Source organism: Coregonus lavaretus (genome assembly GCF_964263955.1).
Source record: "Coregonus lavaretus genome assembly, chromosome: 33".
Taxonomy (NCBI): domain Eukaryota; kingdom Metazoa; phylum Chordata; class Actinopteri; order Salmoniformes; family Salmonidae; genus Coregonus; species Coregonus lavaretus.
The window spans coordinates 2,069,661-2,097,619 of NC_140020.1; the positions used below are offsets into that span (position 1 = coordinate 2,069,661).

The window sequence follows — 27,959 nt, forward strand, 5'->3', positions numbered from 1 at the left end:
GATTACTGAGGCCTGGCTGATTACTGTGACCTGATAATTAGTCAGAGTAATTATAATTAGCTCTCTGGTCTCTAACAAGGCAGAGGGAGAGTCTGATCAGAGCAGAGCTGCTGTACCTGGACCCTCTAGTGGAGAGACTGAAACAACAACTTACCGGTAGCTATTATTATATATATTTTTTTATGTCAGATCCACTGTTTCTGTGGATGTCTCTCACTCTCTCACTGAAGACCAGAGTATGTGAGCGGAGCGGCGTGAGAAGCGGAGCGGCGTGAGTAGCGGAGCGGCGTGAGTAGCGGAGCGGCGTGAGTAGCGGAGCGTGCCCAATTTAACTTCTCACCCGCTCCAATTTAGCTCCAGTAGCGCTCACTTCACCAGCTCAGGGCGTGCCCGGCCCAGCATGCATTTAAAGGATACTTTTGTGCTGCTTATAGACCCTTGCTTTAGCTACTGTCATGGAGTTCGATAAATATTGCACACAGGTGCAAAAATCAAGGCGACAGGTGTTCAGCATCCCCCAGCGGCTCTGCTGTGGTACTCTCCGCTGCTAGCCGGCTCTCCAGGCACCATCGCATGAGCCTGAAGCCACAGACTCTGGTCAAACTCGTATTTCTAAAAATGAATTTAAAGGCACTGAGCCTAATAAGGCATTTTTTGTTAGATTTTTCTATAATTCTAAGTAAGTAACAGTAAATATATGCGCAATTTACGGACTATAATGATTTAATACAACGAAATGTTGTTTAAATGCTGAGCGCTTTATGTTCCTGCCAGCCTAGTGTGTCGCACTCGCTAATGCTCCACAATGTATTTCTTTGTAGGCTATAGCCTTGAAATAATTGAAATAACAAGCTAATAATATACCCTAAATAAATAAATAGGCTCCCTGTCTGGATCCTGACCTATTTAGAGTGTTTACATGCTGTTTAATAAGACATGTAGCCTACTTGAAATGATGAACGCTTCTTAAAGTCACCTTTGCATATTGTTTATTCAAATGATTTTTCAATCGAATCATATGGTTTGGTCTCAATACTTCAAAACCAAATGGTAGGTCCACGTAGTCACAAAAATAGGTGGGTGTTGGTTAAATGGTGATTTTAAACAAAACAAAAATGAATGGAGCGAATTTGGAGGGGCAGTTTCCTTTTGTGAAGGAGGAGCGGCATTTCCGTCCACTCTGCTGAAGACCATGATGTCATCTAAGAGTAGATGAGTGAACCTTGAACTATATTCTACGGTATTGTACTATATTCTACTGTACTCTACGGTATTGTACTATATAACTCTCCCGAGTGGCGCAGTGGTCTAAGGCACTGCATCGCAGTGCTAGCTGTGCCACTAGAGATCCTTGTTCGAATCCAGTCTCTGTCGTAGCCGGCCGTGACCGGGAGACCCATGGGGCGGCGCACAATTGGCCCAGGGTAGGGGAGGGAATGGCCGGCAGGGATGTAGCTCAGTTGGTAGAGCATGGCGTTTGCAACGCCAGGGTTGTGGGTTCGATTCCCACGGGGGGCCAGTATGAAAAAAACTAACTGTAAGTTGCTCTGGATAAGAGCGTCTGCTAAATGACTAAAATGTAAAAATGTCTACTGTACTCTACGGTATTGTACTATATTCTACTGTACTCTACGGTATTGTACTATATTCTACTGTACTCTACGGTATTGTACTATATTCTACTGTACGGTATTGTACTATATTCTATTGTACTATATTCTACTGTACTCTACGGTATTGTACTATATTCTACTGTACTCTACGGTATTGTACTATATTCTACTGTACTCTACTCACCTCCAGCAGGTCTATCATGCCTTGAGGCGACACAGCAGCAGGTCCAGAGTGTGAAGCTTCCCAGTGATCAGGGTCTCCTTGTCTGGATCACAGCGGCAAGAGGACAAATCTGTTAAATGTTCAGCATCTTAGGATTCTTTTAGTCTTGTCTTGATCAATATTCTCATTAATAGTAGACTATTTGGATGTGCATGTTGGATTTAGTTGAAGGACAAACATTTATACTATACATACAAAAGTATGTGGACACAAATTAGTGGATTCGGCTATTTCAGCCACACCCGTTGCTGACAGGTGTATAAAATCGAGCACACAGCAATGCAATCTCCATAGACAAACATTGGCCGTACTGAAGCGCTCAGTGACTTTCAACGTGGCACCATCATAGGATGCCAACAAGTCAGTTTGTCAAATGTATGCCCTGCTAGAGCTACCCCGGTCAACTGTTAGTGCTGTTATTGTCAAGTGGAAATGTCTAGGAGCAACAACGGCTCAGCTGCAAAGTGGCAAGCCACACAAGCTCACAGAACGGGACCGACGAGTGCTGAAGCACGTTGCACGTAAAAATCATCTGTCCTCGGTTGCAACACTCACTACCGAGTTTCAAACTGACTCATGAAGCAACGTCAGCACAATAACTGTTCATCGGGAGCTTCATGAAATGGGTTTCCATGGCTGAGCAGCCTAAGATCACCATGCGCAATGCCAAGTATCGGCTGAAGTGGTGTAAAGCTCGCCGCCATTGGACTCTGGAGCAGTGGAAACAAGTTCTCTGGAGTGATGAATCAAGCTTCACCATTTGGTAGTCCGACAGACAAATCTGGGATGGCGGATGCCAGGAGAACGCTACCAGCCCGAATGCATAGGACTAACTGTAATGTTTGGTGGAGGAGGAATATTGGTCTGGGGCTGTTTTTCATGGTTCGGGCTAGGCCCCTAAGTTCCAGTGAAGGGAAATCTTAATGCTACAGCATACAATGACATTCTAGACGATTCTGTGTTTCCAACTTTGTGGCAACAGTTTGGGGAAGGCACTTTCCTGTTTCAGCATGACAATGCCACTGTGCACAAAGCGAGGTCCATAGAGAAATGATTTGTCGAGATCGGTGTGGAAGAACTTGACTGGCCTGCACAGAGCCCTGACCTCAACCCCATTGAACACCTTTGGGATGAATTGGACCGCCGACTGCGAGCCAGGCCTAATCGCCCAACATCAGTGCCCGACCTCACTAATGCTCTTGTGGCTGAATGGAAGCAAGTCCCCACAGCAATGTTCCAACATCTAGTGGAAAGCCTTCCCAGAAAAGTGGAGGCTGTTATAGCAGCAAAGGAGGGGACCAACTCCATATTAATGCTCATTAATTTGGAATGAGATGTTTGATGAGCAGGTGTCCACATACTTTTGGTCATGTAGTGTAGGCTACAATTCAGGCTACAGGTTACCTCCATGACATCATTAAATATCATAATTCAAAAGCTATAGGATTATCTGGATATCATTCAACAGAGCAGAGTTCTGGATCAAAGATGATTATATCCAGTAACTAATCAATAGGAGTCACCCATAAGCCTGTATAGAGACAGATAAACACCAGATAGACCTCAATACCCTGATCCTCGACTGTCTGTCTGTCTGTCTGTCTGTCTGTCTGTCTGTCTGTCTGTCTGTCTGTCTGTCTGTCTGTCTGTCTGTCTGTCTGTCTGTCTGTCTGTCTGTCGTGTAAATCAGCATTGTATCAAGCCCTGTTAGATGACAGCTATACTGATCTCTTTGACCCATGTTAGATGACAGCTATACTGATCCCTTTGACCCCTGTTAGATGACAGCTATACTGATCTCTTTGACCCCTGTTAGATGACAGCTATACTGATCTCTTTGACCCCTGTTAGATGACAGCTATACTGATCTCTTTGACCCCTGTTAGATGACAGCTATACTGATCTCTTTGACCCCTGTTAGATGACAGCTATACTGATCCCTTTGACCCCTGTTAGATGACAGCTATACTGATCTCTTTGACCCATGTTAGATGACAGCTATACTGATCCCTTTGACCCCTGTTAGATGACAGCTATACTGATCTCTTTGACCCCTGTTAGATGACAGCTATACTGATCTCTTTGACCCCTGTTAGATGACAGCTATACTGATCTCTTTGACCCCTGTTAGATGACAGCTATACTGATCTCTTTGACCCCTGTTAGATGACAGCTATACTGATCCCTTTGACCCCTGTTAGATGACAGCTATACTGATCTCTTTGACCCCTGTTAGATGACAGCTATACTGATCCCTTTGACCCCTGTTAGATGACAGCTAAACTGATCTCTTTGACCCCTGTTAGATGACAGCTATACTGATCCCTTTGACCCCTGTTAGATGACAGCTATACTGATCCCTTTGACCCCTGTTAGATGACAGCTATACTGATCCCTTTGACCCCTGTTAGATGACAGCTATACTGATCTCTTTGACCCCTGTTAGATGACAGCTATACTGATCCCTTTGACCCCTGTTAGATGACAGCTATACTGATCTCTTTGACCCCTGTTAGATGACAGCTATACTGATCTCTTTGACCCCTGTTAGATGACAGCTATACTGATCCCTTTGACCCCTGTTAGATGACAGCTATACTGATCCCTTTGACCCCTGTTAGATGACAGCTATACTGATCTCTTTGACCCCTGTTAGATGACAGCTATACTGATCTCTTTGACCCCTGTTAGATGACAGCTATACTGATCTCTTTGACCCCTGTTAGATGACAGCTATACTGATCCCTTTGACCCCTGTTAGATGACAGCTAAACTGATCTCTTTGACCCCTGTTAGATGACAGCTATACTGATCCCTTTGACCCCTGTTAGATGACAGCTATACTGATCCCTTTGACCCCTGTTAGATGACAGCTATACTGATCCCTTTGACCCCTGTTAGATGACAGCTATACTGATCTCTTTGACCCCTGTTAGATGACAGCTATACTGATCCCTTTGACCCCTGTTAGATGACAGCTATACTGATCTCTTTGACCCCTGTTAGATGACAGCTATACTGATCTCTTTGACCCCTGTTAGATGACAGCTATACTGATCCCTTTGACCCCTGTTAGATGACAGCTATACTGATCCCTTTGACCCCTGTTAGATGACAGCTATACTGATCTCTTTGACCCCTGTTAGATGACAGCTATACTGATCTCTTTGACCCCTGTTAGATGACAGCTATACTGATCCCTTTGACCCCTGTTAGATGACAGCTATACTGATCTCTTTGACCCCTGTTAGATGACAGCTATACTGATCCCTTTGACCCCTGTTAGATGACAGCTATACTGATCCCTTTGACCCCTGTTAGATGACAGCTATACTGATCTCTTTGACCCCTGTTAGATGACAGCTATACTGATCTCTTTGACCCCTGTTAGATGACAGCTATACTGATCTCTTTGACCCCTGTTAGATGACAGCTATACTGATCCCTTTGACCCCTGTTAGATGACAGCTATACTGATCTCTTTGACCCCTGTTAGATGACAGCTATACTGATCTCTTTGACCCCTGTTAGATGACAGCTATACTGATCCCTTTGACCCCTGTTAGATGACAGCTATACTGATCCCTTTGACCCCTGTTAGATGACAGCTATACTGATCTCTTTGACCCCTGTTAGATGACAGCTATACTGATCTCTTTGACCCCTGTTAGATGACAGCTATACTGATCCCTTTGACCCCTGTTAGATGACAGCTATACTGATCTCTTTGACCCCTGTTAGATGACAGCTATACTGATCCCTTTGACCCCTGTTAGATGACAGCTATACTGATCCCTTTGACCCCTGTTAGATGACAGCTATACTGATCTCTTTGACCCCTGTTAGATGACAGCTATACTGATCTCTTTGACCCCTGTTAGATGACAGCTATACTGATCTCTTTGACCCCTGTTAGATGACAGCTAAACTGTCGTTACGTAAACAAAATTCAGTCAATCCTTTCCTCAGTGGCACTGTTAGCTGGACAGCTGAAACTGAGCTGCACACAGGATTTTGTAGGCGATAGAGTCAGGTATCTATTTCATCATTGCCCTAATGGTGAAGGTTAGGATTGGGGGGTAGGTCAAGGGTCACAGAGTTAAATAGACCAACATACCCAGCCCATAGAGAATACATTGTATCTCTATGGGCTGGGTAATCTCTCATCTGACCCAGGATCTGTAGTTAAGGTCCGATTGGCCCTCCAGCAGCTGGATGATGATGAAGTATTAATGTCAGGCAACACTATGTAGAGGAAGTGTGTCTCCTGCCCACCTCTGACAGTCACACTATGATGATCTGACCTCCAGGTCACCACTCAGAGTCAGGGGTCAGGGTTGAGGGGTGACGGAGCAGGGCTGCGGCCCGGGTTAGGAGTCCCCAAGGGAGGTTCAGGCCCAGGCTGCTTCTCAGCAGTGGTTTTGGTTCCCAGGCCTTTTATACTGTGAGTCTGACCCCCGTCAGGTTAAAGCCATTAGGACGTTTGTAATCCAATAAGGAAACCAAAGCAGTTTCTAGCTAGGATCCAGCACTAAACCGCTACCTAGCCTAAATGGAATCAAAGCCAATCCATCATTTGGGACACACACAGCTGTAAAAGTGTGAGAATGGAGAAAGTTGTTTTAGACTAGTCCACTTGTAGAGCGGAAACAACATAGAGAGATCTCATCACCACAAGCTCCAGAGGCTATAGCTGCTGTTAGCTACCAAGCCCCTGACCCCAGAGAGGTCGTGCTGCTAACCTCTAGAACCCTAGTGAAGTGTTGAAGAGAATCTAATGGAACAGATGAACAGAGAGTGAGAGAGAGAGAGAGGCGGGAAGAGAGAGGAAGGGAGTGGTCAGTGTGAAAAGGAAGGGAGTGGTCAGTGTGAAAAGGAAGGGAGTGGTCAGTGTGAAAGGAAGGGAGTGGTCAGTGTGAAAAGGAAGGGAGTGGTCAGTGTGAAAGGAAGGGAGTGGTCAGTGTGAAAAGGAAGGGAGTGGTCAGTGTGAAAAGGAAGGGAGTGGTCAGTGTGAAAGGAAGGGAGTGGTCAGTGTGAAAGGAAGGGAGTGGTCAGTGTGAAAGGAAGGGAGTGGTCAGTGTGAAAGGAAGGGAGTGGTCAGTGTGAAAGGAAGGGAGTGGTCAGTGTGAAAGGAAGGGAGTGGTCAGTGTGAAAGGAAGGGAGTGGTCAGTGTGAAAGGAAGGGAGTGGTCAGTGTGAAAGGAAGGGAGTGGTCAGTGTGAAAGGAAGGGAAAGGAAGGGAGTGGTCAGTGTGAAAAGGAAGGGAGTGGTCAGTGTGAAAGGAAGGGAGTGGTCAGTGTGAAAGGAAGGGAGTGGTCAGTGTGAAAGGAAGGGAGTGGTCAGTGTGAAAGGAAGGGAGTGGTCAGTGTGAAAGGAAGGGAGTGGTCAGTGTGAAAGGAAGGGAGTGGTCAGTGTGAAAGGAAGGGAGTGGTCAGTGTGAAAGGAAGGGAGTGGTCAGTGTGAAAGGAAGGGAGTGGTCAGTGTGAAAGGAAGGGAGTGGTCAGTGTGAAAGGAAGGGAGTGGTCAGTGTGAAAGGAAGGGAGTGGTCAGTGTGAAAGGAAGGGAGTGGTCAGTGTGAAAGGAAGGGAGTGGTCAGTGTGAAAGGAAGGGAAAGGAAGGGAGTGGTCAGTGTGAAAGGAAGGGAGTGGTCAGTGTGAAAGGAAGGGAGTGGTCAGTGTGAAAGGAAGGGAGTGGTCAGTGTGAAAGGAAGGGAGTGGTCAGTGTGAAAGGAAGGGAGTGGTCAGTGTGAAAGGAAGGGAGTGGTCAGTGTGAAAGGAAGGGAGTGGTCAGTGTGAAAGGAAGGGAAAGGAAGGGAGTGGTCAGTGTGAAAGGAAGGGAGTGGTCAGTGTGAAAGGAAGGGAGTGGTCAGTGTGAAAGGAAGGGAGTGGTCAGTGTGAAAGGAAGGGAGTGGTCAGTGTGAAAGGAAGGGAGTGGTCAGTGTGAAAGGAAGGGAGTGGTCAGTGTGAAAGGAAGGGAGTGGTCAGTGTGAAAAGGAAGGGAGTGGTCAGTGTGAAAGGAAGGGAGTGGTCAGTGTGAAAAGAAGGGAGTGGTCAGTGTGAAAGGAAGGGAGTGGTCAGTGTGAAAGGAAGGGAGTGGTCAGTGTGAAAGGAAGGGAGTGGTCAGTGTGAAAGGAAGGGAGTGGTCAGTGTGAAAGGAAGGGAGTGGTCAGTGTGAAAGGAAGGGAGTGGTCAGTGTGAAAGGAAGGGAGTGGTCAGTGTGAAAAGGAAGGGAGTGGTCAGTGTGAAAGGAAGGGAGTGGTCAGTGTGAAAGGAAGGGAAAGGAAGGGAGTGGTCAGTGTGAAAGGAAGGGAGTGGTCAGTGTGAAAGGAAGGGAGTGGTCAGTGTGAAAGGAAGGGAGTGGTCAGTGTGAAAGGAAGGGAAAGGAAGGGAGTGGTCAGTGTGAAAGGAAGGGAGTGGTCAGTGTGAAAGGAAGGGAGTGGTCAGTGTGAAAGGAAGGGAGTGGTCAGTGTGAAAGGAAGGGAGTGGTCAGTGTGAAAGGAAGGGAGTGGTCAGTGTGAAAAGGAAGGGAGTGGTCAGTGTGAAAGGAAGGGAGTGGTCAGTGTGAAAAGGAGGGGAGTGGTCAGTGTGAAAGGAAGGGAGTGGTCAGTGTGAAAGGAAGGGAAAGGAAGGGAGTGGTCAGTGTGAAAGGAAGGGAGTGGTCAGTGTGAAAGGAAGGGAGTGGTCAGTGTGAAAGGAAGGGAGTGGTCAGTGTGAAAGGAAGGGAGTGGTCAGTGTGAAAGGAAGGGAGTGGTCAGTGTGAAAGGAAGGGAAAGGAAGGGAGTGGTCAGTGTGAAAAGGAAGGGAGTGGTCAGTGTGAAAGGAAGGGAGTGGTCAGTGTGAAAGGAAGGGAGTGGTCAGTGTGAAAAGGAAGGGAGTGGTCAGTGTGAAAGGAAGGGAGTGGTCAGTGTGAAAGGAAGGGAGTGGTCAGTGTGAAAAGGAAGGGAGTGGTCAGTGTGAAAGGAAGGGAGTGGTCAGTGTGAAAAGGAAGGGAGTGGTCAGTGTGAAAGGAAGGGAGTGGTCAGTGTGAAAGGAAGGGAGTGGTCAGTGTGAAAGGAAGGGAAAGGAAGGGAGTGGTCAGTGTGAAAGGAAGGGAAAGGAAGGGAGTGGTCAGTGTGAAAGGAAGGGAGTGGTCAGTGTGAAAGGAAGGGAGTGGTCAGTGTGAAAGGAAGGGAGTGGTCAGTGTGAAAGGAAGGGAGTGGTCAGTGTGAAAGGAAGGGAGTGGTCAGTGTGAAAAGGAAGGGAGTGGTCAGTGTGAAAGGAAGGGAAAGGAAGGGAGTGGTCAGTGTGAAAAGGAAGGGAGTGGTCAGTGTGAAAGGAAGGGAGTGGTCAGTGTGAAAGGAAGGGAAAGGAAGGGAGTGGTCAGTGTGAAAGGAAGGGAGTGGTCAGTGTGAAAGGAAGGGAGTGGTCAGTGTGAAAGGAAGGGAGTGGTCAGTGTGAAAGGAAGGGAGTGGTCAGTGTGAAAGGAAGGGAGTGGTCAGTGTGAAAGGAAGGGAGTGGTCAGTGTGAAAAGGAAGGGAGTGGTCAGTGTGAAAGGAAGGGAGTGGTCAGTGTGAAAGGAAGGGAGTGGTCAGTGTGAAAGGAAGGGAGTGGTCAGTGTGAAAGGAAGGGAGTGGTCAGTGTGAAAAGGAAGGGAGTGGTCAGTGTGAAAGGAAGGGAGTGGTCAGTGTGAAAGGAAGGGAGTGGTCAGTGTGAAAGGAAGGGAGTGGTCAGTGTGAAAAGGAAGGGAGTGGTCAGTGTGAAAGGAAGGGAGTGGTCAGTGTGAAAGGAAGGGAAAGGAAGGGAGTGGTCAGTGTGAAAGGAAGGGAGTGGTCAGTGTGAAAGGAAGGGAGTGGTCAGTGTGAAAGGAAGGGAGTGGTCAGTGTGAAAGGAAGGGAGTGGTCAGTGTGAAAGGAAGGGAGTGGTCAGTGTGAAAGGAAGGGAGTGGTCAGTGTGAAAAGGAAGGGAGTGGTCAGTGTGAAAGGAAGGGAGTGGTCAGTGTGAAAGGAAGGGAGTGGTCAGTGTGAAAGGAAGGGAGTGGTCAGTGTGAAAGGAAGGGAGTGGTCAGTGTGAAAAGGAAGGGAGTGGTCAGTGTGAAAGGAAGGGAGTGGTCAGTGTGAAAAGGAAGGGAGTGGTCAGTGTGAAAGGAAGGGAGTGGTCAGTGTGAAAAGGAAGGGAGTGGTCAGTGTGAAAAGGAAGGGAGTGGTCAGTGTGAAAAGGAAGGGAGTGGTCAGTGTGAAAGGAAGGGAGTGGTCAGTGTGAAAGGAAGGGAGTGGTCAGTGTGAAGGGGGAGTGGTCAGTGTGAAAGGAAGGGAGTGGTCAGTGTGAAAGGAAGGGAGTGGTCAGTGTGAAAGGAAGGGAGTGGTCAGTGTGAAGGGGGAGTGGTCAGTGTGAAAGGAAGGGAGTGGTCAGTGTGAAAGGAAGGGAGTGGTCAGTGTGAAGGGGGAGTGGTCAGTGTGAAAGGAAGGGAGTGGTCAGTGTGAAAGGAAGGGAGTGGTCAGTGTGAAAGGAAGGGAGTGGTCAGTGTGAAAGGAAGGGAGTGGTCAGTGTGAAAGGAAGGGAAAGGAAGGGAGTGGTCAGTGTGAAAGGAAGGGAGTGGTCAGTGTGAAAGGAAGGGAGTGGTCAGTGTGAAAGGAAGGGAGTGGTCAGTGTGAAAAGGGGATTTGTTGGGTTTCTAATCATATCCACAGGGTCTATTGAGTCTATGTAATCATGTTGTTCATTCCTTATTTTGCCAAGTCATTGAGAAACGAATAGAACAGATGAACAAAGTGGAAACATGGGATTCTGTGGAGGGAGAGACTGGAACACAGTGGAAGCAGGGAATTCTGGGGAGGGAGAGACTGGAACACAGTGGAAGCAGGGGACTCTGGGGAGGGAGAGACTGGAACACAGTGGAAGCAGGGGACTCTGGGGAGGGAGAGACTGGAACACAGTGGAAGCAGGGAATTCTGTGGAGGGAGATACTGGAACACAGTGGAAGCAGGGAATTCTGGGGAGGGAGAGACTGACCCAAGTCTGAGGGTGTGTAACCACACCAGGCCTCTATGACAAACACCATGAAACACCATGTCCCACCATGTCCCACCATGTCCCACACCATGTCCCACATTATGCCTCACACCATGAAACACCATGTCCCACAACATGCCCCACACCATGTCCCACAGCATGCCCCACAGCATGCCCCCCAACTGTAGCTCAGTTGGTAGAGCATGGCGCTTGCAACGCCAGGGTTGTGGGTTCGATTCCCACGGGGGGGGGGGGGGGGGGGCAGTATGAAAATGTATGCACTCACTAACTGTAAGTCGCTCTGGATAAGAGCGTCTGCTAAATGACTAAAATGAATTGTAATGCCCCACACCATCAAAGACCTGTAATAGGCTCTGGCGTCAGAGAGAGGAGGGAGAGGGAGAGGGAGAGGGAGAGGGAGAGGGGGCAGAGGAGACTGTGGTTGGGACAGATGATTACTGAGCTTATGACACAAGTTGAGGGAGAGAGGAAATTCAGGGAATTGTGGTTCAACCAATATCTCTGTTGGGTACTATTGGTGATGTGTCGGTTAGAAGCAGACCATGGTGCCACTCAGACCCAGCAGACCATGGTGCCACCCAGACCCAGCAATAGTACCCCCTAGCCACACTCCACAAATCCTACAGACCCAACCCTCTCATCATAATCATATCATAATCCCCTACTTTGGCAAACACACAACATCTCCATTAACCCCTTGGGAGTTTTTACAGCTCTGGCAAAAGAAGGAGAGTAGGATAAACTAGAGGGAGATGTTTTGTGTGCTTTGTGTTTGACCTTTCCAATTGCATGCAAACAGCACCCTTCCAACTCTACTCTCACCACATTAGAAGGAAAGAAGCATTCCAACCTCATTCCAAACAGCCACCTTCCCTAAACCCCACTGTCCTCATAGGCAATCTGAGCTGTATATGGAAGTGTTATTTTAAACACAACTGGCATAACTGTCATTTCTTAAAAAGGGAGAGGGATTCAAATAAAAATAATAATAGTTCACCTAATTTCAGTTTACGTGACAAAATAAGATAGTATAGTGTAGAGAATCATTGTACCATCTAAACTGCTGGGAAATATATTTTCCATAACCAACAATATTGTTGTTTCAGCTGGTGTACAAAAACAAAAGTAAAATACGCAAAAAATGTACGAACGGGAAGCATAGAAATAGCGCACATAGAACAGATCTACAGCTTCTTAGACTTGCTTTCAAGTAGAATGACAGATCTATAGCTCACATTTCTATGTGAATTTGGTCGGGTCGCTCAAAAAGTTACATATTGCCGCTTTAAGGTTACTTAATTTTATGGCTGCAATCAAAGAAAGTACACTCCACCCAAACTGGGATAGTCTGTACACACACTGATGTAATGTTACTATGGATACCATGCAATGTGATGTCACCTCCTCATTGACCTCTGTCCCCACTACCCTATCCAACCCTCTTCAGACACGTTAGCCTAGTCCTTACCCCTTTCACCATACTATCTCCCTCCCCTCCTTCCTTCCTTCTCTCTCTCCTTCCTTCCTTCTCTCTCTCCCTCCCCTCCTTCCTTCTCTCTCTCTATCTCCCTCCCCTCCTTCCTTCTCTCTCTCTCTCCCTCCCCTCCTTCCTTCTCTCTCTCTCTCTCTCTCCCTCCCTCCCCTCCTTCCTTCTCTCTCTCTCTCTCTCTCTCCCTCCCCTCCTTCCTTCTCTCTCTCTCTCCCTCCCCTCCTTCCTTCTCTCTCTCTCTCTCTCTCCCTCCCCTCCTTCCTTCTCTCTCTCTCTCCCTCCTCATTCTCTCTCTCCCTCTCCCTCCCCTCCTTCCTTCTCTCTCTCTCTCTCTCTCTCCCTCCCCTCCTTCCTTCTCTCTCTCCCCTCCCTCCTTTGTCCCCTCTCCTATCCAGGTGGTGTAATCCAATCCCTGTGGACCAGAGCCTGGTCCTGACCCGGCCCTGACCCAATTACAACGCTGTTGCGCCCAGCCAGGGGCAGATAACTAGCCCATTAGCTTAGACCTGCTGCCTGATTACAACTCATCGCCTGATTTCATTAATAATATAGGCTTACTGTATATCCCCATTTCACTGCTAGGGTACGGGCAAGAGAGAGGGAGAAAATGAGAGAGGGAGAAAAGAGAGGGGAGAAAAGAGAGGGAGAAAACAGGCATTCAACTCATAGCATCCATCAGACCAAGGTTCTGCAGGTGTCCATGATCAACAGGTGTCCATGATCAACAGGTGTCCATGATCAACAGTGGTCAGGAAAACTGTATTTTCCTCTTTAATTTCTTTAAAGAAGATCCAAAAGAGTGAAGCAGGCAAAGGGATAAGCCTATGGTGAGGGGTGATGATGCTGATGTCTTAAGGGATAAGCCTATGGTGAGGGGTGATGATGCTGATGTCTTAAGGGATAAGCCTATGGTGAGGGGTGATGATGCTGATGTCTTAAGGGATAAGCCTATGGTGAGGGGTGATGATGCTGATGTCTTAAGGGATAAGCCTATGGTGAGGGGTGATGATGCTGATGTCTTAAGGGATAAGCCTATGGTGAGGGGTGATGATGCTGATGTCTTAAGGGATAAGCCTATGGTGAGGGGTGATGATGCTGATGTCTTAAGGGATAAGCCTATGGTGAGGGGTGATGATGCTGATGTCTTAAGGGATAAGCCTATGGTGAGGGGTGATGATGCTGATGTCTTAAGGGATAAGCCTATGGTGAGGGGTGATGATGCTGATGTCTTAAGGGATAAGCCTATGGTGAGGGGTGATGATGCTGATGTCTTCAGGGATAAGCCTATGGTGAGGGGTGATGATGCTGATGTCTTAAGGGATAAGCCTATGGTGAGGGGTGATGATGCTGATGTCTTAAGGGATAAGCCTATGGTGAGGGGTGATGATGCTGATGTCTTAAGGGATAAGCCTATGGTGAGGGGTGATGATGCTGATGACTGTATGTTTATGGCACAGTGACTCCAACCCCAGCACTTTGGGTTTAGGGATACATTAAAGAAGGATGACTCTCTGCCGATGCCAAAACACTTGACTGCAACTCCTCTCTGCTCTCAGTGTTTGTGACAAGAGAGACAGATAGAAATGGTCTACTGGTACTAGTTCCACTCTTCCACCGCACTCTGATTAGTGGGAGACACACCACAGTGGGTTAGGGTCCCACTACACTCTGATTAGTGGGAGACACACCACAGTGGGTTAGGGTCCCACTACACTCTGATTAGTGGGAGACACACCACAGTGGGTTAGGGTCCCACTACACTCTGATTAGTGGGAGACACACCACAGTGGGTTAGGGTCCCACTACACTCTGATTAGTGGGAGACACACCACAGTGGGTTAGGGTCCCACTACACTCTGATTAGTGGGAGACACACCACAGTGGGTTAGGGTCCCACTACACTCTGATTAGTGGGAGACACACCACAGTGGGTTAGGGTCCCACTACACTCTGATTAGTGGGAGACACACCACAGTGGGTTAGGGTCCCACTATACTCTGATTAGTGGGAGACACACCACAGTGGGTTAGGGTCCCACTACACTCTGATTAGTGGGAGACACACCACAGTGGGTTAGGGTCCCACTACACTCTGATTAGTGGGAGACATACCACAGTTGGTTAGGGTCCCACACACTCTGATTAGTGGGAGACATACCACAGTGGGTAAGGGTCCCACTACACTCTGATTAGTGGGAGACACACCACAGTGGGTTAGGGTCCCACTATACTCTGATTAGTGGGAGACACACCACAGTGGGTTAGGGTCCCACTACACTCTGATTAGTGGGAGACACACCACAGTGGGTTAGGGTCCCACTACACTCTGATTAGTGGGAGACACACCACAGTGGGTTAGGGTCCCACTACACTCTGATTAGTGGGAGACACACCACAGTGGGTTAGGGTCCCACTACACTCTGATTAGTGGGAGACACACCACAGTGGGTTAGGGTCCCACTACACTCTGATTAGTGGGAGACACACCACAGTGGGTTAGGGTCCCACTACACTCTGATTAGTGGGAGACACACCACAGTGGGTTAGGGTCCCACTATACTCTGATTAGTGGGAGACACACCACAGTGGGTTAGGGTCCCACTACACTCTGATTAGTGGGAGACACACCACAGTGGGTTAGGGTCCCACTACACTCTGATTAGTGGGAGACATACCACAGTTGGTTAGGGTCCCACACACTCTGATTAGTGGGAGACATACCACAGTGGGTAAGGGTCCCACTACACTCTGATTAGTGGGAGACACACCACAGTGGGTTAGGGTCCCACTATACTCTGATTAGTGGGAGACACACCACAGTGGGTTAGGGTCCCACTACACTCTGATTAGTGGGAGACACACCACAGTGGGTTAGGGTCCCACTACACTCTGATTAGTGGGAGACATACCACAGTTGGTTAGGGTCCCACACACTCTGATTAGTGGGAGACATACCACAGTGGGTAAGGGTCCCACTACACTCTGATTAGTGGGAGACATACCACAGTTGGTTAGGGTCCCACACACTCTGATTAGTGGGAGACATACCACAGTGGGTTAGGGTCCCACACACTCTGATTAGTGGGAGACATACCACAGTGGGTTAGGGTCCCACACACTCTGATTAGTGGGAGACATACCACAGTGGGTTAGGGTCCCACACACTCTGATTAGTGGGAGACATACCACAGTGGGTTAAGGTGCCACTACACTCTGATTAGTAAATGCATTGAAAAGCTAACTGGGATCCATATAAACCAAACCAAAACGTAAATGCATTGAAAAGCTAACGGGGATCCATATAAACCAAACCAAAACGTCCTGCGTTCCGCTCCGTTTGCATAAAGTGCGTAAGGTAGAGCCTTACGGCGTCAGCATGCTTCGGTTTCGGCTGGCGCCTAGCTAGGCGAACCGAACTAGTGTGATCGCATACTCCCTTAAAACACCTTTGCTTGAAAAAACGAGAAAAAAGCAGCAATTGTACTGTTTGTCCATCTTGAGATGCCGTAGCTAGTACACATTTCCTAAAAAAAGGAATCATTAATTTTGACGTTTTTGCTGAAGAGATCTTAGTCACGCAATTTTATATCTAACTAAGATGTTTGGTGCAGTATTTCTCAAGTGAAAATGTTTGCATGAAAACCATCCGTCTCTCGTTGAAGAATCCGTAGGTGATTGTTGACCAATCACCGATGAAGGGGCGTAGACGTCGGCTACCAACTTCAGCTTAGCTCGAGAAAAATTTTTGTGCACACGAACAGCCGAAAAAAACCTTGCTAAAGACCAAAAACAAACAAAAACGTCACAAAATGTTATAATATATGCATGAACTGTTTCGGGTGGGAAGCACGCAGACGCCTTAACGGCGTACTGCTAGGAGGAGTGTGTCGTCGTGTGTTGTCCCTCTATCAGAAGGCCAGGGAGGTTTCCTGCCTTTTTTATTGAGAGCTGAGATTATTTGAAGGGACAGGAAGGCAAAACGCTGTTTCCCACACACACACACACACACACACCTCATTGCAACAGTGAAGGCTCCCACAGCTAACAATAAACAGAAAACAGAAGCTATTGTGAGAGACCAGTCATTTAGCCCAGTGGTTCCCAAAAAGGGGTACTAGGACCCCTGAGTGTATTTGGTCTATCCACAGGGGGCACTTGAGAAGACTCATAAGACCATAGACCTACTGGTAAAATGCACGAGGGGATACTTCAGGGGTACTAAGGGCAGAGCAAAATTCAGTTGGTGAAACAGTAACTGAAAAAGTTTGGGTACCACTGATTTAGCCAGCCTGTTCTAATTACATTTGACTGACTGAAACAGCCTGGCCTTGGTGTTTGGAATTTTCCAGAAAATGTTCCACTGGTGGAAGGACCTTTTACAGTGAGGGAAAAAAAGTATTTGATCCCCTGCTGATTTTGTACGTTTGCCCACTGACAAAGACATGATCAGTCTATAATTTGAATGGTAGGTTTATTTGAACAGTGAGTGACAGAATAACAACAACAAAATCCAGAAGAACACATGTAAAAAATATATAAATTGATTTGCATTTTAATGAGGGAAATAAGTATTTGACCCCTCTGCAAAACATGACTTAGTACTTGGTGGCAAAACCCTTGTTGGCAATCACAGAGGTCAGACGTTTCTTGCAGTTGGCCACCAGGTTTGCACACATCTCAGGAGGGATTTTGTCCCACTCCTCTTTGCAGATCTTCTCCAAGTCATTAAGGTTTCGAGGCTGACGTTTGGCAACTCAAACCTTCAGCTCCCTCCACAGATTTTCTATGGGATTAAGGTCTGGAGACTGGCTAGGCCACTCCAGGACCTTAATGTGCTTCTTCTTGAGCCACTCCTTTGTTGCCTTGGCCGTGTGTTTTGGGTCATTGTCATGCTGGAATACCCATCCACGACCCATTTTCAATGCCCTGGCTGAGGGAAGGAGGTCCTCACCCAAGATTTGACGGTACATGGCCCCGTCCATCATCCCTTTGATGCGGTGAAGTTGTCCCGTCCCCTTAGCAGAAAAACACCCCCAAAGCATAATGTTTCCACCTCCATGTTTGACGGTGGGGATGGTGTTCTTGGGGTGATAGGCAGCATTCCTCCTCCTCCAAACACGGCGAGTTGAGTTGATGCCAAAGAGCTCGATTTTGGTCTCATCTGACCACAACACTTTCACCCAGTTCTCCTCTGAATCATTCAGATGTTCATTGGCAAACTTCAGACGGCCCTGTATATGTGCTTTCTTGAGCAGGGGGACCTTGCGGGCGCTGCAGGATTTCAGTCCTTCACGGCGTAGTGTGTTACAAATTGTTTTCTTGGTGACTATGGTCCCAGCTGCCTTGAGATCATTGACAAGATCCTCCCGTGTAGTTCTGGGCTGATTCCTCACCGTTCTCATGATCATTGCAACTCCACGAGGTGAGATCTTGCATGGAGCCCCAGGCCGAGGGAGATTGACAGTTCTTTTGAGTTTCTTCCATTTGCGAATAATCGCACCAACTGTTGTCACCTTCTCACCAAGCTGCTTGGCGATGGTCTTGTAGCCCATTCCAGCCTTGTGTAGGTCTACAATCTTGTCCCTGACATCCTTAGAGAGCTCTTTGGTGTTGGCCATGGTGGAGAGTTTGGAATCTGATTGATTGATTGCTTCTGCGGACAGGTGTCTTTTATTCAGCTCGTTACCTGTATAAAAGACACCTGGGAGCCAGAAATCTTTCTGATTGAGAGGGGGTCAAATACTTATTTCCCTCATTCAAATGCAAATCAATTTATAACACTTTTGACATGCGTTTTTCTGGATTTGTTGTTGTTATTCTGTCTCTCACTGTTCAAATAAACCTACCATTCAAATTATAGACTGATCATTTCTTTGTCAGTGGGCAAACATACAAAATCAGCAGGGGATCAAATACTTTTTTCCCTCACTGTATATCATATGACTTTGCTTATAAATGCATTATTTAGCCTATGTAGTGCTTATGAAGACTTTATGAATGCGCTGGAGTCTTTCTAAGTTGTTTTAATACGTTGTTTTACAGTGGGATCAAGTGTCCCTGAACAGTTAATAGTAAGTTACCCAGAAATGATTTGATATTGAGATAAAATGGCTGCATTGGACCATCAAGAGAAATAGCAATGACTAACCTCATGTTTACCAAACAAACAAAGCTCAACGGGATGTATTTATGGTCAAAACTCTTCCTTCAATCATCATCATCATCATCATCATCATCATCATCATCAACATCAACTGAAGCCACTGACTCCATTGTTTTCTCTCACCCGGGCTTGATTCCTTAAGGTTCTCATGATTAGATGTGTTGGCCGATATTGGTTGGTAGCTCACGCCATGCTCAAACAAATACTATTCATCTTATGTGTATAATAAAAGGTGTGGGACTGGGATTTAAGAGAGAGGGAGGGAGGGTAGGAAAGGGAGGGTTGGAGAGGGGAAGGGGTGAGAAGGTGGCAGAGGGAGAGAGGGTTGAAAAGGAACAAAGGGTGGGAGAGAGCGAGAGAGGGTGGGAAAGAGAGAGAGAGAGAGAGAGAGAGAGAGAGAGAGAGAGAGAGAGAGAGAGAGGGGTGTGGGAAAAAGGGTGAACTACTGAACATATTTCAGCCTTGATGTGGCAACAATAGCTCAGTCAGATTGGTGGAGCATTGGGTCACTTCCTTCACATCGCTCTGAGAAAGTGGCTGGGCGAGAGACAGAGGAGAGGTGAGACACGTCAACACACACACACGCATACACACACACACACACCCAACACACACACAGAGAAAGTGTCTGGGAGACTATGAGAGGAGAAGTGAGACACCTCAACTGGTCTGAATATGAGTCACACACACACACCCTCGGACACACACACACACACACACACACCCCCGGACACACATTGTGCAAACACAGACATTGACGCATGCAAGCGCATTCACACACAGAAAGAGGAAGAATTTCTGCGCAAGGTGAGACATCACTATGAGACTTTAGCCACACACAGTACTTCACAGTCTATCGGCCGAAGCACTGGCACAATGACCAACAGTTCAACTTCCTCACTTTGTCCTCCTCCCCCTGAAAACTTCACAAGCTCTCAGCCTGTTCTCACACAACAAGTCAGGTCCCCCCCCCCCTTCCCACAGACACACCATTCCCAGGGCCAAAAGTGAGATGTCATGATAATGTAAAGTGTAGGGTTGCTAGGTCTGTGAGTTGGGAAGTGAACCTCTAACCCTCACTACACATCAGTCATCTGGTTTGACAGAGACCGTTCTATCTGAACTACCGTAGCAGCTCTGTGATAAAGACACCCACAGTAACAGGTGTTCAGTAGCCTGTGTGTGTTTGATAGAGAGGCTGAGGATCGGCAGGACACACCACTGGCTGGCAGTGGCAGAATATACTAGGCTGGCTCTGCTGTACTCTGGAATGACCCATAGGCTGAACTCCTGACCCAGGCTATCACTATCCTGCTTCTAGCTGTGACCTGAGGTGGTTCTCCCAGAGCTTTACCCTCCCAGAGCTGGCAGGCCCTAGTTCCTCCGGCTCACATTATGTGTCGTCTGATTGCAGGGCGGCAAGACTAGGGAAAGTGTTTCCTTCGACTGTTTTTAGTTCCAACGCAAATACAAGCACGCGCACTCGCACACACTCTCTCTCTCTCCATCTCCGTACCTGGTATTCTGATGTAGGACCAGCCATGGCTGGGGTAGAGCGCCATCACTCCCCCAGGGCATCGTGGGTAAAAGGCATTGGCTCTAGACAGCCAATCAGAGGCCAAATCAGGGGAGCCATACAGGAAGCACTGCTTGGCGGCCAAGCCCCCTCCGTCCGTGTCACCCGCCACTCGTACTCAGCACAGTGGTCATCACAGTAGCGCTCCATGGGAACCGCTGTTACCTAGGGAACCAAACAGGATAATTATTTGTCATTCCGATGAAATGTTCAGATGTTGATTTGATCACTTTGATTATTGATCTCCCCTTCTAAAATCTCCTTTCAGAGCAACCCTCGATATGTCACTATAAACATGAATGTCACCTATCATTGGTTCATTCTGCCAGCTAGCCAGGACCCCAGGTCAGGTCTCACGACTCCAATTTGACAAATCTACTATTTGTTGTTCCACAGCGGAAAACATGACAGGGGTTTTTGGCTCACCAACTAAGCACTAACAATATTTCCTGCTGGGGTGATTCATAAAGGTCATCCTGTGTCCTTCTCTGTATCCATACTATGGTCTCCTCTCGCTCTCTCATCAGCCAGTTAACTGACAGAGGGAGGATACAATCCCCCTTCCATCTTGTTTTATCTCAGACACATTACAGCAGTATTTGGCACAGAGAGATGGGATTACGACTGGCTCACAGGCCTAAGGGGGACACCATGACAAGCTATGCCACAAAGGTCAACCGAGGTCACAGGCCCTAGTTCTCTGTGATAATAAATAAAATGTGTTATCGGGTTTCCCATGGACGTGCTACCACTCTGGCGCCTGCCTGGGCCTCTGTTCTGTCAACTATGGGTCTAAAGAGCGGGTCTAAAGGAAAAGGCTTGCAAAACTGAGGGATTTATTAGGTCAAAACAGAGTATTGAAGATAGCTAGGGGGATTCTTTGATGTTGTTGTTATGGTCAAACTAATTAACACAAAATGGTCCACAGAGACAGAGGGGTCTAGAATGGTGTTGACCCCTGTGTTGTGGTCATCCAAGAAGGGTTGGATGGGAGGGAGGGAGGGAGCAATGTTTCCTGGTGTCTTTGTTGATGTGGAAGCTGTGATCAGAGAATCACCAGGATGTGTGTGTGTGTGTGTGTGTGTGTGTGTGTGTGTGTGTGTGTGTGTGTGTGTGTGTGTGTGTGTGTGTGTGTGTGTGTGTGTGTGTGTGTGTGTGTGTGTGTGTGTGTGTGTGCGCAAGTTGGGTGTTTGAGGGAGGGAAGGGGGAGGGATGTTTTGTCTTTGGAAACGTGCAACAATGAGCAGCCTGATATCTGCATAACATGTGTTGTGTTATGTGTGTGTGTGTTATGTGTGTGTGTGTTATGTGTGTGTGTGTGTGTGTGTGTGTGTGGACCCCTGCGGTGGCTTCCAGCTGCAATCTAAACAAACAGTGACTTCTAAAAAACGTCTCCAGCGTTCTGTTTTTCATCTGTTGGACCACGTATTTATTTACCTTCCTAACACACACACACACACATCTCTGTCTTGTTCTCTCTCTCACACAGTGAGGCCTTACCCTGGGCATGGCAGTGAGCAGGAACGTGGGTGGTTGTGTGGGTTGGTATGGTTGTAGGATGGGGGAGTTGGCAGAGCGTTGACTGTGGACCAGAACATCACTGTGACCCATCAGACCTGGGCTGTGACAGGTGAACACCAGGTGCTGGAGACAGAGACACACAATCAATAAAACAATCTAACGAACCAGTCATTCACTCCCTCTAACTTCTGTTGGCAGTGGAATGACTATCAGAATGGCTGTGACAGACCCACAGCACCACCTAGTGTTGGGACTCAGAACTTCACACTTCTCTCAACCCTGTTCCAAATACTCAACCACTTAAATACTTCACATGATACTGTTTGGGCCAAGACAGTTCCCCAGCCCACAGTGTGTTAAAACTATTGCGGGTGTGAAGACAGGGGCTAGCCAGGGGTGTAAGGGTAATGTGGTGGTCGGCTGAGACTTTATGAAGACAGGACTAGAGAGAAGAGAGGAGAGAGGAGAGAGGAGAGAGGAGAGAGGAGAGAGGAGAGAGAGAGAGAGAGAGAGAGAGAGAGAGAGAGAGAGAGAGGTCACAGTGGGATAGGGAGAGATCTGTTACAGTGGGATAGAGAGAGAGAGAGAGATCTGTCACAGTGGGATAGAGAGAGAGAGATCTGACACAGTGGGATAGAGAGAGAGAGATCTGACAGTGGGATAGAGAGAGAGATCTGTCACAGTGAAATAGAGAGAGAGAGATATGTCACAGTGGGATAAGTAAGCTGGTCCTGGGGCTCTGTTCACAAACACAAACAGACCCCACAGAGCCCCAGGACAGCAACACAATTAGACCCAACCAAATCATGAGAAAACAAAAAGAGAATTACTTGACATATTGGAAAGAATTAACAAAAAAACGGAGCAATTAGAATGCTATTTGGCCCTAAACCGAGAGTACACAGTGGCAGAATACCTGACCACTGTGACTGACCCAAACTTAAGGAAAGCTTTGACTATGTACAGACTCAGTGAGCATAGCCTTGCTATTGAGAATGGCTGCTGTAGGCAGACCTGGCTCTCAAGAGAAGACAGGCTATGTGCACACTGCCCACAAAATGAGGTGGAAACTGAGCTGCACTTCCTAACCTCCTGCCAAATGTATGACCATATTAGAGACACATATTTCCCTCAGATTACACAGATCCACAAAGAATTCAAAAACAAACCCAATTTTGATAAGGTAGTTTATCTATTGGGTGAAATACCACAGTGTGCCATCACAGCAGCAATATTTGTGAGAGAAAGCAAGAGGGGCTGGAGAGAGAGGTAAAGGGAAAGTGAAAGGGGCTGGAGAGAGAGAGAGAGAGAGAGAGAGAGAGAGAGGAGAGAGAGACAGAGACAGAGAGAGAGAGAGAGAGAGAGAGAGAGAGAGAGAGAGAGAGAGAGAGAGAGAGAGAGAGAGAGAGGGGCTGGAGAGAGAGAGAGAGAGAGAGAGAGAGAGAGAGAGAGAGAGAAGGGGCTGAAGAGAGAGAGAGAGAGAGAGAGAGAGAGAGAGAGTGTGGGTGAGAGAGAGAGAAAGTGAAAGAGATGGATGTAGGGCAAAGTGACCTCTGTCATCCCATTGCGTATTTATCATGCTCTCCTGTCAACCTGTGTGTGTGTGTGTGTGTGTGTGTTTCCGTCCTGAATCCTAAACACACAAACTATCAAGGGTTTCTGTCAGGTCTAACATCACTCATGGGATTGTAACAGCATTTCCTCTGCCACCCGGAGAGTACACGGGGATAGGGGGGTAAAGAAAGGAAAGCTACCTTCCTAGTGAACTTAAGAGTGTAGGCCAGGAGAGATATACACCCTGGGGTGGGGTGAGGATGATTGGACAGGACGTCTAAAGTGATCTAGACTTCTGTGTGGGATTGGTCAGTGAAGTAAGACGAACTACTGTGATTGGTCAGTCAATACCTCGTCAGAGAACTCGTTCTCTACGTCCTTCTTGATCCTCCTCAACATGAAAGGTTTCAGGATCATATGGAGCCTGGACAGCTGATCTAAACAACAACATGTAAACATTCAGCTGGTCTAAACAACAACAATAAAAAACATAAACAAACAAGTTACAAATAGAGATATGGTCTGAACAAAGAAACATTCAGCTACAAATAATTACATTAAGACAAGAGAAATTGAACACTTTTCTTAAGTATTAATGTCCTTTGTAAGTACATAAAATATCAAACGCCAGTGAAATATAATTGCAGGGGACGTGCGTGTACTGTCCTCACTCTCGTCTATGGCAGACTTGTTCTCTGAATGGCTCGCGATGTCTTTAGAGAACCACTCGTTGAACTCTTCATGGGAGTCAAACAGCGTAGGCATGATGAAATGGGGCAGGGCCCACAACTAAGAGAGAGGAGTAGAGAACATGTCAGGACCTGGGCCCAGATTCACAAAACACTTCTCCTACAAAACACTTCTTACGCAAAAACTTAAGAAGCTGCTTAAGAAAAAAGAAAAAAAGTTAATATGCAATTCCTCAACAATATCTTAAGATTTTCTTACGAAGTCCTAAAATATCTTCTTACGAATCTTCTTAAGATGTTTGTTGCTAGGCAACCGATTTAGCTAGCTATCTAGCTAGCAATGGCAATCATGTTAGCATATTTCCTACTGAGATTACTGTTCTAAAACATGTTCTTGGGTTTAAAATAATCAATACTGAAACTTTCAGATGAAGTTTGTGAGTGAATTAAACATGTTCAATTGCTTTCATGAGCTTATTCTCTCACTGCCCTGAGTTTAAGACAAGGGTTTATCTATCTTGGAAGTAAGAACAAATCCAATAACATTATTTTCAAGAATCACATTCTTCTTAACCTTTTGCTTAAGGAGAAACATAAGAAATAGCGCAATAACATTTCCAAGAACCCTTTTGAGGAATAGCAACTTTGCTTAACTTTCTTCATAAGCCTTTAGTTAAGGAAAAAATTGGCAGTTAAGAATAAATGTCTTCTTAAGAAGGTTTTGTGAATCTAGGCCCAGGACACACACACACACACACACTTCTGTTCCATACAGTCTAGATAAGCTTTCAGGGCATAGACATGGCTCTTTGGGTTGGGTTGACTTGATTCACACTGAGCCAAGCTAAGACAGGCTTTATTTCCCCGGCTTAAATTACGTTCCACAAAAGTTTTTAGAACCAGAAAGAACAATACTTGATAAGTACCCAAGCCATTAGAGTACAGCTGTGTCGTCACAATAGTGTGAACGTGGTATATGACCTCTCACCTCTGCCATGGTGTTCTGTATAGGTGTTCCAGTGATACGACCTCTCACCTCTGCCATGGTGTTCTGTATAGGTGTTCCAGTGATACGACCTCTCACCTCTGCCATGGTGTTCTGTATAGGTGTTCCAGTGATACGACCTCTCACCTCTGCCATGGTGTTCTGTATAGGTGTTCCAGTGATATGACCTCTCACCTCTGCCATGGTGTTCTGTATAGGTGTTCCAGTGATACGACCTCTCACCTCTGCCATGGTGTTCTGTTTAGGTGTTCCAGTGAGCAGCAGTCTGTTTCTACACTGGTACTGCTCTTCAGTGCCTAGGCCTCCTCCAGAACCATGTACACTCACCCTCTGGAAGTACTTAACATTCTGAACTACCAGCTGGTAACTGGTGATCACCACGTTGAATGGAGCATTCTGGGTGTAGAGGGTTTTCTACAGGGGGGACATAGGAGGGCACAGGAGGTTCAGTAGGATGATTTGGTTTAGATCCAGTTACCAACTCAGCCCTCTCACAGAACACATACAACTTCTAGTTCTAGGATTTCTCTTAGAATAATGCATCGTGAATGTGCCATTGGCTCACCTGGCTCCAGAACTTCCTGATCACCTTCCTGTCGTGAGGGTTCCCCCAGTATGGCAACACCTGAAGGACAAACATTACACAAGGTAAGCACACGGAGAATACAAAACTCCGTATACAAGAACACCTGCTCTTTCCATGACATTGACTGACCAGGTGAATCCAGGTGAAATCTATGATCCCTTATTGATGTCACTTGTTAAATTCACTTCAATCAGTGTAGATGAATGGGGAGGAGACAGGTTAAAGAAGGATTTTTAAGCCCTGAGACAATTGGATTGTGTATGTGTGTCATTCAGAGGGTGAATGGGCAAGACACAATATTTAAGTATCTTTGAGCGGGGTTTGGTAGTAGGTGCAAGGCGCACCGGTTTGTGTCAAGAACCAAAACGCTGCTGGGTTTTCCACGCTCAGCAGTTTCCCGTGTGTATCAAGAATGGTCCACCACCCAAAGGACATCCAGCCAACTCGACACAACTGTGGGAAGCATTGGAGTCAACATGGGCCAGCATCCCTGTGGAACGCTTTCGACACCTTGTAGAGTCCATGCTCCGACGAATTGAGGCTGTTCTGAGGACAAAAGGGGGAAGTGCAACTTAATATTAGGAAGGTGTTCTTAATGTTTCTATAGTAACTATTGACTCAGCGTATTTAAATAGCAGATCGAAAGGAGTTCTCCTGTGTAAAAAAAAGTTTGTCTTATCACAACAGTGTTTTTACATTTACAAGCTGAAACAATACTTATTTCAGTAGAAAAAGGAACTTTGCAGTTTTTATGTCCTTTTACAAAATCTCCTTCTTGTTTAGTCAGAAAACATCTGAACTCTGACTGGAGATTGTTGATGTGAGACGTAATGTGAAAATATGTGACCGTAATGAATCACTCATACTGGCTGAGGCTCCATTGTGTGTGTGTTTCCATTGTTCTTGGGTCAGTTTCTCTGCCTGTCTCCTTCCCAGGAACTAACTGATATTTATCTGACATTTGTTAACACCTCATTACTATGGTGAACCTGTTGATTTACTATCTTCTGAGAAACAGCCAACAATGATGGATTTGCAGTGAATAGTTGGGAGGATGGGGAGGAGGGTATGTGGAGGAGGAGAGAGAGAGGAGGAGGAGGAGAGAGAGAGGAGGAGGTGGAGGAGGAGGAGGAGGAGGAGAGAGAGAGGAGGAGGAGGGTATGTGGAGGAGGGAGGGGGGTGTATGGAGGAGGCGGAGAGAGGGGGGTGTATGGAGGAGGCGGAGAGAGGAGGGTGTATGGAGGAGGAGGGTGTGGAGGAGGAGGAGGAGGGTGTGGAGGAGGAGGGTGTGTGGTAAGATGCCATGCCTCTGATTCATAGCTACCAAAAGTCTCACAATACAATGCTGGCCCCTAAAGGTCCGTCTAAATCATCATCTCAACATCCAATGACTCTCTTCCACCTTCTGATACAAGCCGGTTGACATGTCGCATCCCCTCACATGGACTGTACAACACAGTGAATTAACCCCTCACATGTAGTATGAAAAATGTATGCACTCACTAACTGTAAGTCGCTCTGGATAAGAGCGTCTGCTAAATGACTAAAATGTAAAAATGATGTAAATGTAAAATGTACAACACAGTGAATTAACCCCTCACATGTACAACACAGTGAATGAACAGAGAAAGAGAGGTTCAATGAGGTCATGGAAGGAGAATGAAAGAAGAAAACAGCTGAGGAGATGAAAGAGGGGAACATTTCCCTGCTGTATCCAGGTGTCTCCTACAGCGCTGTTGGTGTCAGGTGGGAGCCTGATGTCTCACCTTGAATTTGGGGACAAAGCGTGTAAACTCCTGGTGCCAGTTATTCAGCGTGGGGGGCAGGAGAGATGATGAGGAACGGACCCCGGATTTCACACTGGACAGGACAGGGACACACTTAGTCAGTCACCACAACAGGTGTGTGTGTGTGCGCATTAAAAACAGAAAACACTTGGCTACAAGGCACAGTTGTCTTCCTACGGGACAAGGGCTTGAAACAGTGGACTGACATTCCTCAAATGACCCTCTACTTCCCTTTGCATTTAAAACAACTTAGGGCCAGAGAGACACATGTAATCATGTCATGGATGCAGCTGGAATGGTCCCATTCATCAACAATTGCCCATAAAAAAAACAACATTACACATTTTTGACTCATTCTTTCTCACAATGAGACATTACAGCTTTTCCATGCCAAGCACGCAAACACAATCGAGTACTTCTGAGTTCATGCCATTTTTGGTAGGTTCGTTTGTTCCATTACACCAGGCAGACTGAATCCAGCACAGCTCCAGCATTTCACATACAGTTTGTATCTGAGCTAGGTGTGAGCGCTTACCTCAGCCAGGCAACCCAGCAGGGCTCTTCCCCTAGACCCATCTCATCTGCTAGGATACCATTGATACCCTACGGAGAGAGAAACAGGAATCACATCACAAAGAGTAATTACATGAAAAAATTTAAGTCAAGAGGGAGATGAGAGAGAGAGATGGGAGTGAGACAGAGACAGAGAGAGAGAGAGAGAGAGAGAGAGAGAGAAAGAGAGACCG

General features: G+C 46.9%; 1 pseudogene across 1 annotated transcript in view; it reads right to left on the reverse strand.

The window, feature by feature from the left end:
• The window catches only part of LOC311108079 (chromatin-remodeling ATPase INO80-like), a 64,674-nt pseudogene that overhangs the window by 28,232 nt on the left and 8,483 nt on the right, over positions 1-27,959 (reverse strand). Inside the window, exons 8-16 of the transcript in view lie at positions 27,749-27,816; positions 27,193-27,286; positions 25,406-25,465; positions 25,015-25,254; positions 23,817-23,934; positions 23,497-23,582; positions 21,571-21,714; positions 20,011-20,235; positions 1,798-1,879 (exon numbers count right to left, since the gene is read on the reverse strand). The product of the transcript in view is annotated as a chromatin-remodeling ATPase INO80-like (transcript). The remainder of the gene's footprint in view (positions 1-1,797; positions 1,880-20,010; positions 20,236-21,570; positions 21,715-23,496; positions 23,583-23,816; positions 23,935-25,014; positions 25,255-25,405; positions 25,466-27,192; positions 27,287-27,748; positions 27,817-27,959) is intronic.